The sequence below is a fragment of the Physeter macrocephalus genome, chromosome 13, assembly GCF_002837175.3.
Source record: "Physeter macrocephalus isolate SW-GA chromosome 13, ASM283717v5, whole genome shotgun sequence".
NCBI classification, from domain to species: domain Eukaryota; kingdom Metazoa; phylum Chordata; class Mammalia; order Artiodactyla; family Physeteridae; genus Physeter; species Physeter macrocephalus.
The window spans coordinates 23726559-23742064 of record NC_041226.1 but is presented as its reverse complement, the minus strand read 5'-3'; the positions used below and the strand labels follow the sequence as shown (position 1 = coordinate 23742064).

At 46.7% G+C, this 15506-nt stretch overlaps 1 protein-coding gene and 1 long non-coding RNA gene across 19 annotated transcripts in view; one reads left to right on the top strand and one right to left on the bottom strand.

Moving 5' to 3' along the window:
- Positions 1–13140, bottom strand: part of ENOX1 (ecto-NOX disulfide-thiol exchanger 1) — a 657005-nt gene extending 643865 nt beyond the window's left edge. For 6 of the 17 annotated variants that reach the window (XM_028497876.2, XM_028497880.2, XM_028497881.2 and 3 more), the window contains exon 1: positions 12220–12883. The gene's annotated coding sequence lies outside the window, so the exon portion shown is untranslated. Of the gene's footprint in view, positions 1–10305; positions 10365–12219 lie in introns of all 17 variants that reach the window. The other 11 variants (XM_055089622.1, XM_055089623.1, XM_028497875.2 and 8 more) reach the window with 5 other exon arrangements.
- The window catches only part of LOC114487519 (uncharacterized), a 33790-nt gene continuing 30633 nt past the window's right edge, over positions 12350–15506 (top strand). Inside the window, exon 1 of one of the 2 annotated variants that reach the window (XR_008619062.1) lies at positions 12350–12435. This is a non-coding gene — a long non-coding RNA (uncharacterized lncRNA). The remainder of the gene's footprint in view (positions 12436–15506) is intronic. The other variant, XR_008619063.1, reaches the window with a different exon arrangement.

Genomic DNA, 15506 nt, shown 5'->3' with positions numbered 1-15506 from the left:
GAGCCTCATTCTGGCCACTGTCACCCTCACCCTCTGCACTCCAGCCGCAGAGGCTATCTTCCAGGGACTCTTTCTCACATCTGGGCCTCATACATGGGACCCTCCCCAACACCTCGCCGTGGGATAACCCCAATCACCCTTCAGGTCTTAATTTATAAATTACTCTCCCATATAGGCCTTCCCTGACCACCCTCATGGTATCCTTTCAGCGAAATCTGGTCTCTTCCAAGAACTTATCATGAGCTCCAATTACATACTGATTTTTCTTTTACTTGATATTCTTTCCAGTAAACTATGGACTCCCAGGAGGACAGGACCAGGGATTTTTGTTCGCTACTGCATTCCCGGCACCTAGTGGGAACCCGGAAACCATAAATACCTATTCGTTTGGCACAAAGATTATGTAGCATGCTTTGCTTCAAAAACATTAAACCTCTACTACAAAATGAGTATCGAGCTAGGTCACAATACGATGGGAGATTTAAAATATATATGTCGACATTAATAACTAGATGAGAAAAATCAGAAACTACTTAGGGCCAACTCAACACAGTATGGAGAACACACAGCAGGCACAGAAAGCAACCTCTCTGCCTGCTACAGCACCTGCTTTGTGTTTCTGGACAGAATCAAGTCCCCGATGCTCAAGAAAATGCCATTTAAAAACTTTCTCCTTGTGCCACTGTTCAGACGGATGTCAGGAGAAACCGCGGGCTGCCCTCACGTGGGCACCACCTTCTTGAAGGAAAGTGCGTAGAGTCCAACCCAGGAAGAAAGGACCTTCAACTCAGTCTGTTCTGAGGGATTTTTTAAAAAGGGAAATAGAGGAGAAACTCACATAAGAGCAGGCATAATTGGTATTTTGTTACTAAACAAACTGTTCTTCAGTGATTATAGGTGTGCAAGTGATTTATTCTTTCCAATCTTGCACTTGTATTAACTAGAACCCTAACTTGTCCAAGAGGCTGAAGTGTGTCTCAATAGCTTGCCTTCAAAGCTTATGCCCATTTAAAATAAGCTTATTTCTTTTCCACTGTCAGCTCACCCAGAGCCACCTAATCCACAGTCCTCCCGCCCGGCTCTCAACACTTGGGATCACCGTGCAGAGCAGAGGCCAGAGAGTGGCCCAGCTCCAAGGAGATCCATCTGTGCAAAATTCTGTGCACCAGCCCACAGAACATTCTCCAGCCCTGTTCCCCCTGCAAGGGCAGGAGAACGTCAAGACCTGAGCACATTTACTACCCATGCCATAGGCTATTTTTCAATACTTAAACTCTTCTTTAGCCGAAGCTTTGGACTTTCCCAAGCCCCAGTCCTTAGACCTGGTGGTGAATTTAGAGTAACCCCATGTGTGCTGCAATGCCTAAAGGTACTGCTCCTGACATCTGAGGATGGGGCACCTACAACTGGGTTGTCTGTGCAACCTCTTGGTGTCTTAGTCGGAGAGAGCTCGAAAGCTTTCTCCTTGCTCCAACTCCCAACTCTCTGTGCTTGGCTGGGGACTTCCCGGAGAAGGGACAAAGCTGCCCAATGCGGCCAACTATGGGACCAATATGGGAGCAACCCTTAAGGTAGTGTGCGAGGCCACCACGCCAGCTGGCCACCAGCTTGGCTTCCTCTGACGTGGCTTCTAAACTTGCTTTAGCCTCGAAGATGCTACTTGAGTCCTATTCCCCTCTTCCCAAAACATCCTTATTAACGTTCTTACCAATGATTTTGTTAGAGAACCACGTACATTTCTATAGGAGATGAGGTGGAGAAGCCTGATAACACATTTAGAAAGCACACTTGTGCAGGAAAGAGAAGTGCCAGCAAAACCAAATCCTTAGGTAGCAGAGGTATAACCTGTAAACTAGAGGACATTCAGGAGTGAGTCATGAGACCAACATGTTAATACGGGCATAAGGATATTACACACGGAGATGAGGTCAGTAAGAACCACTGGCAGAAAATTAGGTAGAGATGGTTAGTAAAAGAGGAGCTCAAGGACAAACTAACAAGGACACTAGGAGAGGCTGCCAAAATGCCGAATAAATTTGACAAAGGGAAATTAGTGCTTGGAAAACCAGAGACTAGGAGGGGATGAATAGTCAGTAAAAAGATGGAGGCTCCTGGTGGGAGGGGTGACATTCTAAATGCAGGTACTTTCTGCCAGGATTGGAGACGGCCAGACTTTTGCAGCGGAAGAAGCCAGAATGTCAGAAAGAGGAAAACGTCATCAGAGTTACACCATGCCCACGCTTTCAGGACCTGCGGACTGTCTAACTAGGAAAATAGGAATCTCTTCAAGTATTTTTCACAGAGGAAATTTACGAGAGAGAATTGGTTACTCAGGTGATGGGGGAGCAGAGGGCCTACACAAGACAGTGAGATAATCCAGAGATCAGCCAGAGCAGGAAGCTGCCGCCTTGCCTAGGCTGACAACAGACCACGGAAGAAGGGGGTGCTGCTGGAGTCCACGGGCCAAGGTCACTTGTGAGCAGCTAGAACCAGAGAAGGTCTGTCAAGCATGAGTGGTGCTACCGGGGAGGGATTCCCTCTGGCTGGGAGCCGCACGAAGCTGGAGGAAAGAAAAAAATACCCTCCCTGGCTTTGCCCTTCTCCCTGCTGTCTCCCACGTGCCTTCCACAGGCTGAACACAGCAAACCAGCTGACTCGGAAACCTGGGTGAACAGCCTGCAGGGGTGAGCCTCCGGCACACGGAGGGGAAGGCGGGGAAGGCCAGGAAGCCTGGGGCGAGGACCAGGAGTCACAGCGAGCTGTAATAAGCAAGCCTCTTTCCCAACAGATACACTTTTAAAAGGTTTGTTTACTGCCATATAATGGTCACACAGGAATAAATTAAGTGGAAACCATACCTGCCGGACTGGCCTATTGACCTTCCTGCTGCGTGCAGGTGACCCTGATCTATTCTGCACAGTCCCCGAGCTGCACGGGTTGGGGGATTTATTCTACAGTAATACCCTTTCTTCAGTTACAATTAATCCAGGACTAGTCTTAAAAAGTGCAGTTTTTTCCCAAAATCCTAGGGGAAAAAAGGTTCTTTGAAAAAATTTAAAAATATAAGTACTTAATAGGAGAAAATATACGCATGCACGCCTGGGCCCACACGCCCACAAATGAGTACAGGTGAAACTGGGGAAACCTGACCAAGACTGGTGGACCGCAGCGATCCATGTCCTGCTTGTGACGCTGCCCTATAGGTTTGCAAGACATTACCACAGGGGGGAAATGGGTAAAGGGTACACAGGCTCTGACCATGTTATTTCTGACAACTGCACATGAATCTGTAATGATCTCCAAATAAAAAATTTAATTAAAAAAGATAAATATGACGGGCTTCCCTGGTGGCGCAGTGGTTGAGAGTCCGCCTGCCGATGCAGGGGATGCGGGTTCGTGCTCCGGTCCGGGAGGATCCCACATGCCGCGGGGCGGCTGGGCCTGCGCGTCCAGAGCCTGCGCTCTGCAGCGGGAGAGGCCACAACAGTGAGAGGCCCGCGTACTGCAAAAAAAAAAAAAAAAATGTGCCTACTCTTCTAAATTAATAAGGCCTCTTCCTCGCCACTGTGTTTCACCCATAGTGTCTCCGGTCTGTACACTCACAAGCGCGGTGTTTCTACCGTCAGGACTCTGATCTCCCGGTGAAGCAAGGCCCAGTAAACTCTGTGTTGCCCCCTCTACAACTTCTCAGAATTCCGTCTTCTCTTTGTCATTGGCTCAATGCTACTTTTGCAGAAATATGATGGTGCTAGGTTGCTCTTATTCGATTATTCAGCCTTTGCCTTTCTGACTGCAGACGGAGCCAGGACCTTAGTCTTCATGCACGGGACAATTAGGAGACTGCCTGATCTTATTTCAGATCAGCTAACAAGCCTTAACCTGCTCATTTCATGATTAAGAATTCATTTCAAAACCGCTCTTTCTGGATGAATGCTTCCCTTCTCCCACCCTCCACACCCTTTGATCTCCTTTGGGAGCTGGTGGCCTAAGAACCGGCAGGAGAAACTGCAGAAAAAAGCCTGGCACTTTGACAGACCAAGACGAAAGGGCCAGCCCACTCCCAGCTGCCACTCGTTCACTTAGCTAAAATATAGGCTACGGGAGAAGTGGGGAAAACAATAGATAGAAGTGCCTGCTAGGTCTTCCAGAAACTGATGCTGGATGAAAATCCCTTCTTGGCCAAGAGTATGATGGGGAAAAAAATCACTATTCATCACAAGATGGACACACGCCACAGACATCTCTCCAACTCTCCTCTACCACTCCACGTATCCCACGCGTAAAATATAACTTTCTTCCTTTAATGATCTGGTGGTAAATTATTTATATGCTTCAATTTATCTTTGTCTTCTTTTATTTATGCCCAGAACTGTACTACTTAACTCCAGAGAGCCTGACCACGATGACAGGCAAGGCAGAGGCGTCTCGGCCCTTTAGCGGGTATCGAGCTGGAGGGACAGCAGGCCGAGCCGCGGGTGGAGGACTGACGTCTCCGTCTGGGGATGAGCTAAGTGAGCACGCGTCTCAGGCCTCTTGGTCCTGCTGACTTTTCCAGCCAGCTTTCCACCCAAATCATTCTTGCCTCCTTTCCCCATCTCCAGCCTCCCAGCCACTACCTCCTCTGTTTGTCTAGGCACCGCCACCTCCCAGCTGGTCTCCACGCCCCCAACTCTTCCTCTATCAATCCATTCCCCACACACCTGCCGGCAAGGTCGTTCTCAGCTGCAAATCAAGAGTACAGATGCCCTCGCCTTAATTCTTCAGTAGCTCTCTATCACCTGAGGCCGGAGTGCCCAAATTTGCCTAATGAAGAAAACCAGTGGGGGCATTATTTTAAAAATAAATGAAGCAGATTCTTCAGTATCTTGCGTTGGGTTTCTCCAGAAACAGACCTTGAGACAGAATGTATTTACTTTTTTCCTTTTTTTTTTTTTTTTTCTTTTGGCCGTACTGCGTGGCATGTGGAACTTCCCTGACCAGGGATGGAACCTGTGCCCCCTGCAGTGGAAGCGTGGAGTCTTTTAACTACTGGACCACCAGGGAAGTCCATGAAAGAATTTAAATGCAAGCTATTCATCTGGGAGGGGATCCTAGGAAGGACTAGTGGGAAAGGAAGGCAGCCAACAAAGCCCAGATTATCTAGCAGACAGCCACCATGGGCAACATCATCAGTCTCACTAGGGGATCCTGGGACACAGCGTAGGACACACATCAGTCTCTGCACCTGATGGGCCAAGATGCTAGGGTACTGCCACCCAGCTCTCTTCAATCACTGGATGCGGTCCACTCCTGGGGCCATCTCGCTGCCCTACAGCTGCCCCACATGTGAGAGAGAAAGCCCTCAGGTGGAGAACAGTAGGTGCTTGCAGAAGAATTCTGCAGATGTGCATGGGAGCAGTGAGCATCCGGGCATATGTACGTGTCGACTTGGCTTGGCGTGTCCCTGAAGAGTCTGATTCGGGGGGCTGGGGTTGGGACCCAGGAATCAGTACTGTGGCAAGAACGGGAAGATTGTGAAACACTGACCCATATCATAAAGTTCAAAATCTTTGATGGGTCTTACTAGTTCTTCCATGGTCTGCCCCCTGCCCTGCTCTCCAAACCTCCTCCCCCTCCCCCCCCTCCCCCAGCACAGTCACTTGTAAACCACACTGAATTTGTGCACTTCCTGCAAGTCTTCCCTGCAGGCAGCATATTCTCTGCTACAAGCAGGAACTGTGCCTTAACAATCTCTATGATCCCCAAGGCCAGATACTACGCCAGTCATATAGTAAACGCTCAATAAATGTTTGTTAAAGAAATCATCCTAAAAGGAGATAGTATGGTATTACTTACATAGGTTCTGTGGACATAACTATCTTCCCTATCTCTCAAAGTAGTAGTAAAATGAAACAAATATCTATTGAGCACCTAATATATGGAAGACACTCAGGAATCCCTCCAGAAAAGCTCTATAACCTTTGATCGGCATACACCTTAACAGACACTTGCTGCTACAAAACTGTGAATTAAACCCTACAAGCGAGACAAACAATGGAGGTAGTGGTGGAAAGGTGAAGGATGCTTTACGGGGAATTGGAAGCCTGTCAGGCTTCACCCTGCCTGGTGATTCTGCCAGGGCTGTCCCCAGAGACACGGTCGCCCTTCACATACTTCACAAAGATGGAGCAGGATGAAGAAGAAAGTCTTATTTCAATGCCACTGATCTCTCAGGATTAAGACTTCTTCCAGTCACCAGAAATTTGGCACCTGAGACCTCGATGGTAACTCTGGGCTCTATCCCTTAAATGCACAACAGCTTCTGTGGTTTCCAAGCTACTCAAGGTACTCTCTTACAAACCAAATCAGAGGTTTGGACAGTCGGAGTCACTAAAGGCCTCATCGGCGGCTTTTCTCCCCCTGTCTGCGTTGTTAACCACAGTGCCCTGGCCACACTCCAGTCTGGATAATTACACTGGGGCGAACAGATATCACCCTCCAGCTCCAGCTAAATAAAGTATTCCTTCGGCCCAGCTGCCGTTACCTTTGTTATGCTGCTGTGGGCTATTAAAGAGCTCTTCTGTACTTAGGATGGCTGTATTTGTGAAAAATCAATACCCTTGGTATACCTTTCTACACCGACAAGAGGTATATTCCAAAATATCACTGGCTAAGTTAGTTTTTTTGACATGTTTTTATACAGGGCCAGAAACAATTAGAAAAGTACAGTCATTTCTCCTCCATTTCCCCAACTTTTGCTATTCATGCAGATACAGACTGAAATATTTGCAGCATCACATAAAGGAGGCAGCAGGTGCATACTCCACAAAATACACACTAAGTGTCTACCACGTGGCAGGCTCTGTTGCGGGTACTGTTGTCAGGGTCATGGGTTATGTTCTCAGCATAAACTTGAAATTTTTTCCAAAGGGAATAATTCAATTTAATTCTTCCTCTGCTGCTACATTTCTGAGAATCTGAATACATCAGCTTTACTTAAAATCTATCATACACAGGTCTCCCAATCAAATACTATTTCCATCCACTCTTTAAAAAAAAAAAAAGAATCTACAGGACCTTAAACTCAATGTGTATGTGGGTGGGTGTGGAAGTAAGTATATGTGTGTCTAAGAATGAGAAAATATGCTTTCTTGGCCAGCCTGGAGGGCAGCAAATGGGATGCTGCTTGGATAAATATTTATTTGTTTGCTTGTTTAGCAATCATCCTATTTGTGCGGGTGAGAGTTTACAGGTTATAACAGCAGAAGCTGACATAAGGAAATGGAAAACGCAAATATCTCTTGTTTAAACCTTCTCTTTACTGTATGAAAAAAATACAAATCAGGCCCTTTGGTGCTCTATCATTAGGATGAAAACCATGAAAAGGAAAAGAATGCAAACACATATGCATACACACATTCTCTTGAACATGAAGATAGGAGAGGGAAGTTAATTAAATTTCAAGATTCCAGTAGAATAAATTAAATGTATGAACTACAGGATATTTAACATCATGCCACGCAAAGAGAAATGGTTCTGAATTTTTTAAAATAATAATAACCTTAAAATTCAGATTAATCCTAGAGGATCCAAAGCAAGCACTTGTCCTGAACAAACTACAACCAGACTGTGAAAAATGATTTTAAAAATCAGTGACGTTCACTTGAAATCTGCAAAATTATTATTCTGCTTGGAAATCCTTCTAGCTAGAACAAGTTAATAGCAGACTTCTAAAACTAGGTTAAACATGCTGTAAATCAATTTATTCCCCCCTACAAATCTGCTACAGTGCATGCTTTTCTGGTGAAAATGGCTCTGCAATGGTACTTAATACTGTCACTACATTGTTTCTCCAACCAGTCCAATCCAAGTTTTTCTTCCAGTTAAGGTGTATTAAAGTTAAATGACTACCTTTGTCATAAATAATAAATAACAGAATACAGATTCTTTAAAGTATCATAAGGAACCTCAAAATGTATCACACATGCAATACATTGCCTAAGTTCAGAAAAAAGCCTTAATAATGCACATGTGATCCAAGTTCGCCATCCAGTACTCCATTCATTATCATTTCAGAGTTCAGAAGCAATCTGCACTATTGCCATCTCTCACAGATAGATGAGTTGTCCTCCACAAGCAGGCTTCAGGTAATACCTTTGGCAAGACAGCTTTGATAAGAGACTGAAACGAAGATTATGCAGCTACACAGTCTGTCCCATGTACTCTATTTTTTTTTAATTTTTATTTTATATTGGAGCATAGGTGATTAACGATGTTGTATTAGCTTCAGGTGTACAGCAAAGTGATTCAGTTATACATATACATGTATCTATTCTTTTTCAAATTCTTTTCCTATTTAGGTTATTACAAGATATTGAGCAGCGTTCCCTGTGCTATACAGTAGGTCCTTGTTGGTTATCTGCTTTAAATAAAGCAGTGTGTACATGTCAATCCCAAACTCCCAATCTATCCACCCTGCCACGCTTCACCCCTGGTAACCATAAATTCGTTCTCTGTGAGTCTGTTTCTGTTTTGTAAATAAGATCGTTTGTATCTTTTTTTTTTTTTTTTTGAGCCCCGATCACTAGATCAACAGTACGTCTATCACGCTGCAGACAGACCACAACACGTGATTAACTAGCTGTGATGGTTAAACTCTTGCAGGTATACAAGCTGACCAACACAATCCTCAATCTCATCCCCGTTTAAAATTCATTTAGAGAATAATAGATCATTAAAGGTTGTCCAAAGATGTACACAATTACCAAAGCAAGGGCCTGGGCTTCCCCAGTTTGAGGAAAGAGGGGGAAAGCCACAGGACTTTCCGCGACTGAGGGCTGAATACACAATGCATCTAAAACCATAATGTAGCCTGGTGTCAACACTGAATTTTGACTCCCAAATATTACCGTATTTCCGAAGTATCTTTATTAGGATAAAAATCTTGGTTACAAATTCTGTGTAAAGAACAAAGTAAGAATAATTTGAGGGAGGAAACAGGAGAAAATTTTTCAAGTGTGACCCAAGGCAAGACATCCTGGAGATGACTCTGTAACCAGGCTTAAATCACACCTAACTGTGCCTCCCTTAAAACTAAAGGGTTAGGCCAAAGCATCAGTCTCTAACTCCCTCCTGGCAGTAAAATCCAGTCACCTATTTAGGTATCACAGAGAACTCAAGTTTTTGTAAAATCCTAAGAGCATCTGACGGCAGCAGAAAATGTGCTTACGGTGCTTAGTGACTATGAAGGGAAGAATGAGAAGGGTCTAAACAGTCCTCCCAGTCTTGCATTTTTCAGTTTATACTAGGCTTAGGAGGGCAATTGAAATTAGATGCTTCATTTCATCCCACAATAACTATATAATTATTATAATAAAAATTTTAAATGTACATTTTAAAAACATCCCCAAAAGGAAACCGCTTCGCCTTCCTCAAATGAAAGTTAGTAGATCTGTCTCATTTGGAGGGTTGCGATGCTTGAGCTCCAGTTATGAGTGTCAGGATGTGGAAGCAGCTGTCACTGCTTTGTTTTTCATTCACAGTAGGTGGTTGCCAAGCAACAAAATACTATTGTCTGTTTCCATGATCTATTGGCCAATTTTACTGGTGATAATGCTTTCCACAGTTTAAAACAGGGCCACCATTTGGACAAGGAGAAATGAGAAAAAATTCTAAGGATGACGATAACATATATATAACTAAACACACTGAATGTACCCCCAAATTATGTGTATAAATATATAGCTGTGTGCTGATATACAAACATATATTTTGCATGTGTGTGTGTGACTACATACATTTTTGTTCTACCTACCTCCAACCCATCTCAATTTGATAGGCCAAAAACTAGAATCTAAATCCCTGAGGGCAAATCAAAGCATGACCTGGAGATATGAAAACATAGTAGTAAGAATTATTTTCTCAACAATAGCAATAATTTCCAATTTGCCAGATGTATCAAATTCTGTCCTTTGAATACAAAGTTCTTCAGTCAGAAATGTAATTCTACTTATATAAAAATAATAAATGGAAAACCTTTACTATCTACTTTGGAATCATCAAACATATTTAATATGTTGTTTTACTTCAAATCATTTGCTACCACTGTGTACAAAGATAATAATTCAAGTGGGAATATTCTGCTTTTCTTTACACCCAAGAATCTTAACATATATTCACTTTTTAAATAATTGAATTGTGCTCCCTGGAATAGCCTCATGTGATTCCCCACTTTGTTCTGATATTGGTCCCTAGGGAATAACAGTCACGCTATGTTACTCTTGCATATTTCACTAGCTTACAAATAAAATAATGCAGTGTACTCACTATAAAGTTGTCAACATTAGCTTGCATCAGTTGCTGTTTGTTTTCCACTGACAAGGCTTCTAAAGATAAGAATTACAATATTCTTAGATGTACAGACACAACATCAAAACGGTCTTAAGGAATTAAAGCTGGAAAGTGCTAGAGGCAATCATGCTTTGAAATGAAGAGAAATCAGTGTCACTTAACGCACACACATATATTTCTGCAAAGACCCTAAATAATGCCAGAACAGTCTTTGGATTTTATGCAATGCTCATCCGTCTCCCTTCACAATATTCCAAAGCACTTTAACTATTTAGTGCGTCCCTCTAAAGGAGTCTTTGAAATTCACTTTTTGAAATTCATTACCACTTGCAAATCGATATATTGCAAGAAACTGAAATAAGCAAAACCCATTACGTGGATTGACATTATTACTATAAAATATATCAAAAGGGCAACGTTAGCAAAACAGAAACAAAGTGTGTTAAATAATGAACTGAATACTAGTCAAAATTACTTTTCCGGACAGAGCCATCTTCAGCAAAACGCTCCCGGGAGCGCCCATCCGGGTTTCTTCTTCACGTCTCACCCCACACACTTACTTCTCAAGGCTGCTCACCTGTGTCTGGCCCTCACCAAGAAACAATTTCCTTCTCACTTTCTCCACCCTCTTCATAACCCTTAAGCACCCATTACTTTCTCCAAACTACCAGACTCAAATCTGCAGCCCAGTTTGCCACTAACCTCCCCATAAGCACGTTTCCCTCATCCTTCTAGATCTGCTTTAAAAATCTCCACCACCGAGCAAATACAATATTAATAAAAATAAGGTTACAAGCCAGTTTTTTTTTTTTAATGTCACAGCAGCAAAATGTTGAGAAAAAAACAGAAAAGGAGAAAAGCAGAAGCGCATTTGGAGGAAGACGGGTGAGAGTGTAGCTATACACAACGGGACGCGAGGATCCAACCGGCCCGGCTTCCCCACCTGTCGACCCCATTTCCCCCATGTGCGCGCCGCGGGATGACAACCACAACACTCCAAACCACCCCCCCCCGAAAGGAGGCGGGGTTACGCCTTCAGCCAATCAGGACCCGCAAGCCCCAGGTGTCCAACCTATGGGGTGGCCGTGGCAGTGCAGGGGGAGGACGTGGGGTGGTCGGGGAGGGGCGGCGTCCGTGGGAGGCGCGCACGTGTGGAGTCCGGAGAAGAGGGGAGGCGGCAGGCGTCCGGCTACCGAGGCGTAGGCTCTGCACCCTGGCAGCCGCCGAGTCCTGCTGCCCAATGCCTCTTTTGCCTCGGGCTGGACCGGGCCTCCCGCCGAGAAAGACCGGTCCACTGTGTCTGAGTTCCCCGAGTAAGGGGACAGTCACAAATAACAATAGTACCTAGTTCAGACAAGGCGGGGAGGAAAGTTTCCGGCCCGCACCCAGAGGAGTCCGCCAGGGCTGGGAGGAGAAGGGATGCAGGGCGGGAGGGTGACAACCGGGAAAGAAGAGAGCAGCGGGAGGGCTGCGCGAGCAGGACGCGGACCCGGGTGCGGTTCAGGGGGCGGCGGTCAGCGGGGTGCGCTGTCCAAGGTGCACGGGAGGTGGGAGGCGCGCGGCGGGCGCGGAGCCCGCAGCCAACACTGGCTGGCGGCGCGGGGGAGAGCTGAGAATAGCTGTCTGGGCGCCAGGCGCCCCCAGGCTCGTAAAAGTCACCCGGGTGGAGCTGAGGTAGGGAAGGGAAGGGCGCGGGGGGCTGCGGTGAAGCCCCACGCTCCCCTGCCCCCCTCCCTACCGGCCTCACCTCTAGCTCCATTCCCCTCCCCCCGAGCCCACTCCCCTCCGAGCCTCTGTCCTGGTGCCGCGGCGGCGGCGGCGGCGGGACCGCGCAGCCCCCGCTCCGAGCCCGGACTCCCCGGGGATGCTGCGGGCCCCGGAGCAGCTTACCTGGGGCCGCGGTACCCGTAGCGGAGGCAGCCAGCCGCGCGGACCCGGGCGCGGCGCGGCTCCTCCTCGCCTCGGCGTCCTCCTTCTCCGCTTCTCCCCGGACTCGGTCCAGGGCACGGAGCTCTGAGACCGCGCCGGGCTGCAGCTACCTTTCCCACCGCCGCCTCAGCCGCGCTACCGCAGACAGAGGACGCCCAGTGGCGGCTGGAAGCCTGTGTGAGTAGCGGCGCCGGAGACAGTGGGAGCTGCTGAGAGGCGGTGGAGACTCCGCGGCTCAGGGCGCGCGGCCGTGCGCACGCGCGCCGGCGAGTGTGAGTGTGCGTGTGTGTGTGTGTGTGTGTGTGTGTGAGCGTGCGCGCGCGCGCCCACGGGAAGGGGGAATCGCGAGGGGAGAGGGCTAGAGGCCGAGAGGCACTCGCAGGGACCGAGGCGAAATTCTTCGCCCTCGGAAATCCGTAAACCAGGGAAAGGAGGATCGAACTTGCGTGTGGCCCGGGGGAGCTGCCCACAGGGCGGTGGCAGAGGAGGAGGGGAAGGCAGCGCGGCGCGCGCGGGCTCCAATTCCGAGCTGGGCTGGGCCGAGCGGAACGCGCAGCCACCGATGCAGCAGAGGCGGCGCCCGCAGCCCACTGTCGCGCTGCTCCCTCTAGGGAGGGGCCGGGCCGCTCGCTCCCGCCACCGCCGCTGTCCGGACTTCTCGGCTGGGCTCGCGGGGACGGGGATCGAGCCCCCACCGTGGCCACCGCAACCTTGGAGGCGCTCGGCCCGCTGAGGGGCCGAGCGGGGAACCCGGCGCACGTGGCCGATTACCGGCTGGAGCCGGCGCGTGCAAGAGCTGCGGGCGTGGAGTGGGCGGTGGAACCCGGGCGAGCGCGGCCTGCCGCCTAGACTGGGTAGAGGAAGCCGGGCGGGGGAGCGAGGGTGAGGTCGGTCAAGGGTGCGGTCAGCAGGCACAGTCGAGGGTTGTGAGGGCTTCCACTCCGGGCGGAATGTTGCCTTTTTTTCCTCCTCGGAGGCCACTTTTCCTCGAAGTTATCCACTTCCCAGGTAAAAGTGCCGGCTTCCTCTTTGTTCGGATTCAGCTAACTGTGCAGACATCCGACTTCTTTGAAGTCCGGCTTCTCCAAGAACCGGCCAGCCTGGCGCCGCTCTTGGCCCTTTAAACCTTTACTCTCTCATTCAGCCAAGCTACATTGTATACCATAGAAATCAAATTTTCAGGCACACTTACATGCCCTTTCTCCTAAAAGACTTATTGTCCTAGCGGTATTCTTTTCCATGCTTGTTTTAAACTCTGAATGCACTTTTATTCCCTCAAGAATTTCTTAAAGGGTCATAAGGTCTGGTTGATACTTGAAATACCCTTCCTGGCAAGAATCCTCGGGCAGGGGCAGGGGGAGGGTTTGTGTTTGGTACACTTTTGCATGCCCTCCAGTACTGAGCCCAGTACCGTGTACTTTGTGTGTTCTCTATAAATGCTGAATGAATGACATTGTTTTCTAACTTCACATGTCCTGAAGGCGAAGACTTGGATGCCGGGAGAGTCATTACCACCCCACCAGACTTGCTTGATTTTAACTTATACCATTTCCCTGTGTGTGACTATTTTCCCCTCTGGCGGCCAGAGCCCCAGTGCAAAGAATGACAGCAGAGAGTACCGACCCATTGTGCAGTCTCACCAAGGTGCTGGCAGAGATCCCTCTGCAGGGAACCCGATGGGGCACCTGGGTGTGAGAAGGCTAAAGCGTGCTTCATTTCAGTCCTGGGGGAATCCAGTCTCTCAACATGAAAGTCACATTTCATTAGCAGTTTATAATGTCTCTTCTAGAGTAGAAGGGCAGGAAAAGAGGTTTAAGAGAAATGCACGTTTCTAATAGCTTGTCGGGTACAAAATTTTCTCTTGGAAAGAGCATTACTTAATGGCTACTTGCCAATACATGCAGGGTCACCCCAGACTACTAATTCTGCTGAAGCACCAGGCCCACATCCTTCAACCTTGGTATTTCTACAGTCATCCTCTTAGAAGCAAAAGTCCTCGATTTTACATTCCATGCTAAATTTCAGTTCCTTTGAACTCAGGCTCTTCTATGAGCTGCTTCTCTCTCCACTCATGATATCACAGCTTTGAAATAGAACTGAAATAAAGTGAAAATTAAAATGCCTTTATTTGGGTGCTGCCGTCTGTTCTGTAGTGGGAGTCCCTTTAAATGATTCCTCTTCTGTCACTCAATTTACAATCTTCTTAGTAGCCACTTGTTGTGATATGGAATTCATGTGCTTTTTTGTTAGGTTGAAAGCTTAGATATTTTAAATTTTTACTTGAAAGGAAGCTCTAGAACTTGCAGGAGGAGCAGAAAACCTCTGACACCCAAAATGGACTCGTGACAGCCAACCTTTAAAATGGCTATTAGTCAGAGTCTTCCAAAATAATTTTAAATAATTTTGTTTTGCTTAAAAATTTGCCTTTATGGTTTCATTCAACAGCTTCCCAAGTGCTTGCTTACTTGGTGGGATGGAAGAATGGAACAAAGCCGTAACTTCTCTGATGAGCACCAAAGGGATTAGACTCATGTTTGTAAAAACAAATACATTTACAAGAAGCCAACATTTAAAAATAAGAATGTAGGCTTGGAGCAATCTTAATGTATGTTAATTTAAAAGATAAACCATAGAAAGAAAGACTAACAACATAAGAGAGAAAGTGTTTTAGAGGACAAACCATAGAAAGAAAGACTAACAACATAAGAGAGAAAGTGTTTCTGACCCACTTAAAAGTTTAGAGGACTAGCTAGGATTAAAATGCTATAAACCGTAGCTCTTCATGCTAGCTAAACACTAATAATAAAATGTTCTACCGAGAAATTCATTTTCATATGTTATTATCAGTTGAACTGAGAATTAATAGCATAATTATAAAGGTTCGATTTTTCTTCCTAAAAACGGAATGCTCCTTAATGTCGTAACTGCTTTTTTCCATTTGCAGCAGTGCAATGAACTAGTCAGACATTAACTTCCTTAAAAATACTGGATTGGGAAAGGGTGGGGTGTGTGGAGAAACACTTTAAGCTGATTTGACCACAATTAACTAATCTGCCCCTCTAAAGTTATTACAAAGGCTTTCTGCCTCTGAAGACTGGTAAATTTGGGCTGTGAGATGTACCGTGAATTCCAAAATCAACTCCTCATGCTGGGAGCAGATTGCTCCAAATTCTCTCAAGTGAGAAGGCAGGGACCGTTAGCTGAAATGCTGGTGTTGAGTTTAGTGGTTGTGAGCACGCATAAGGATA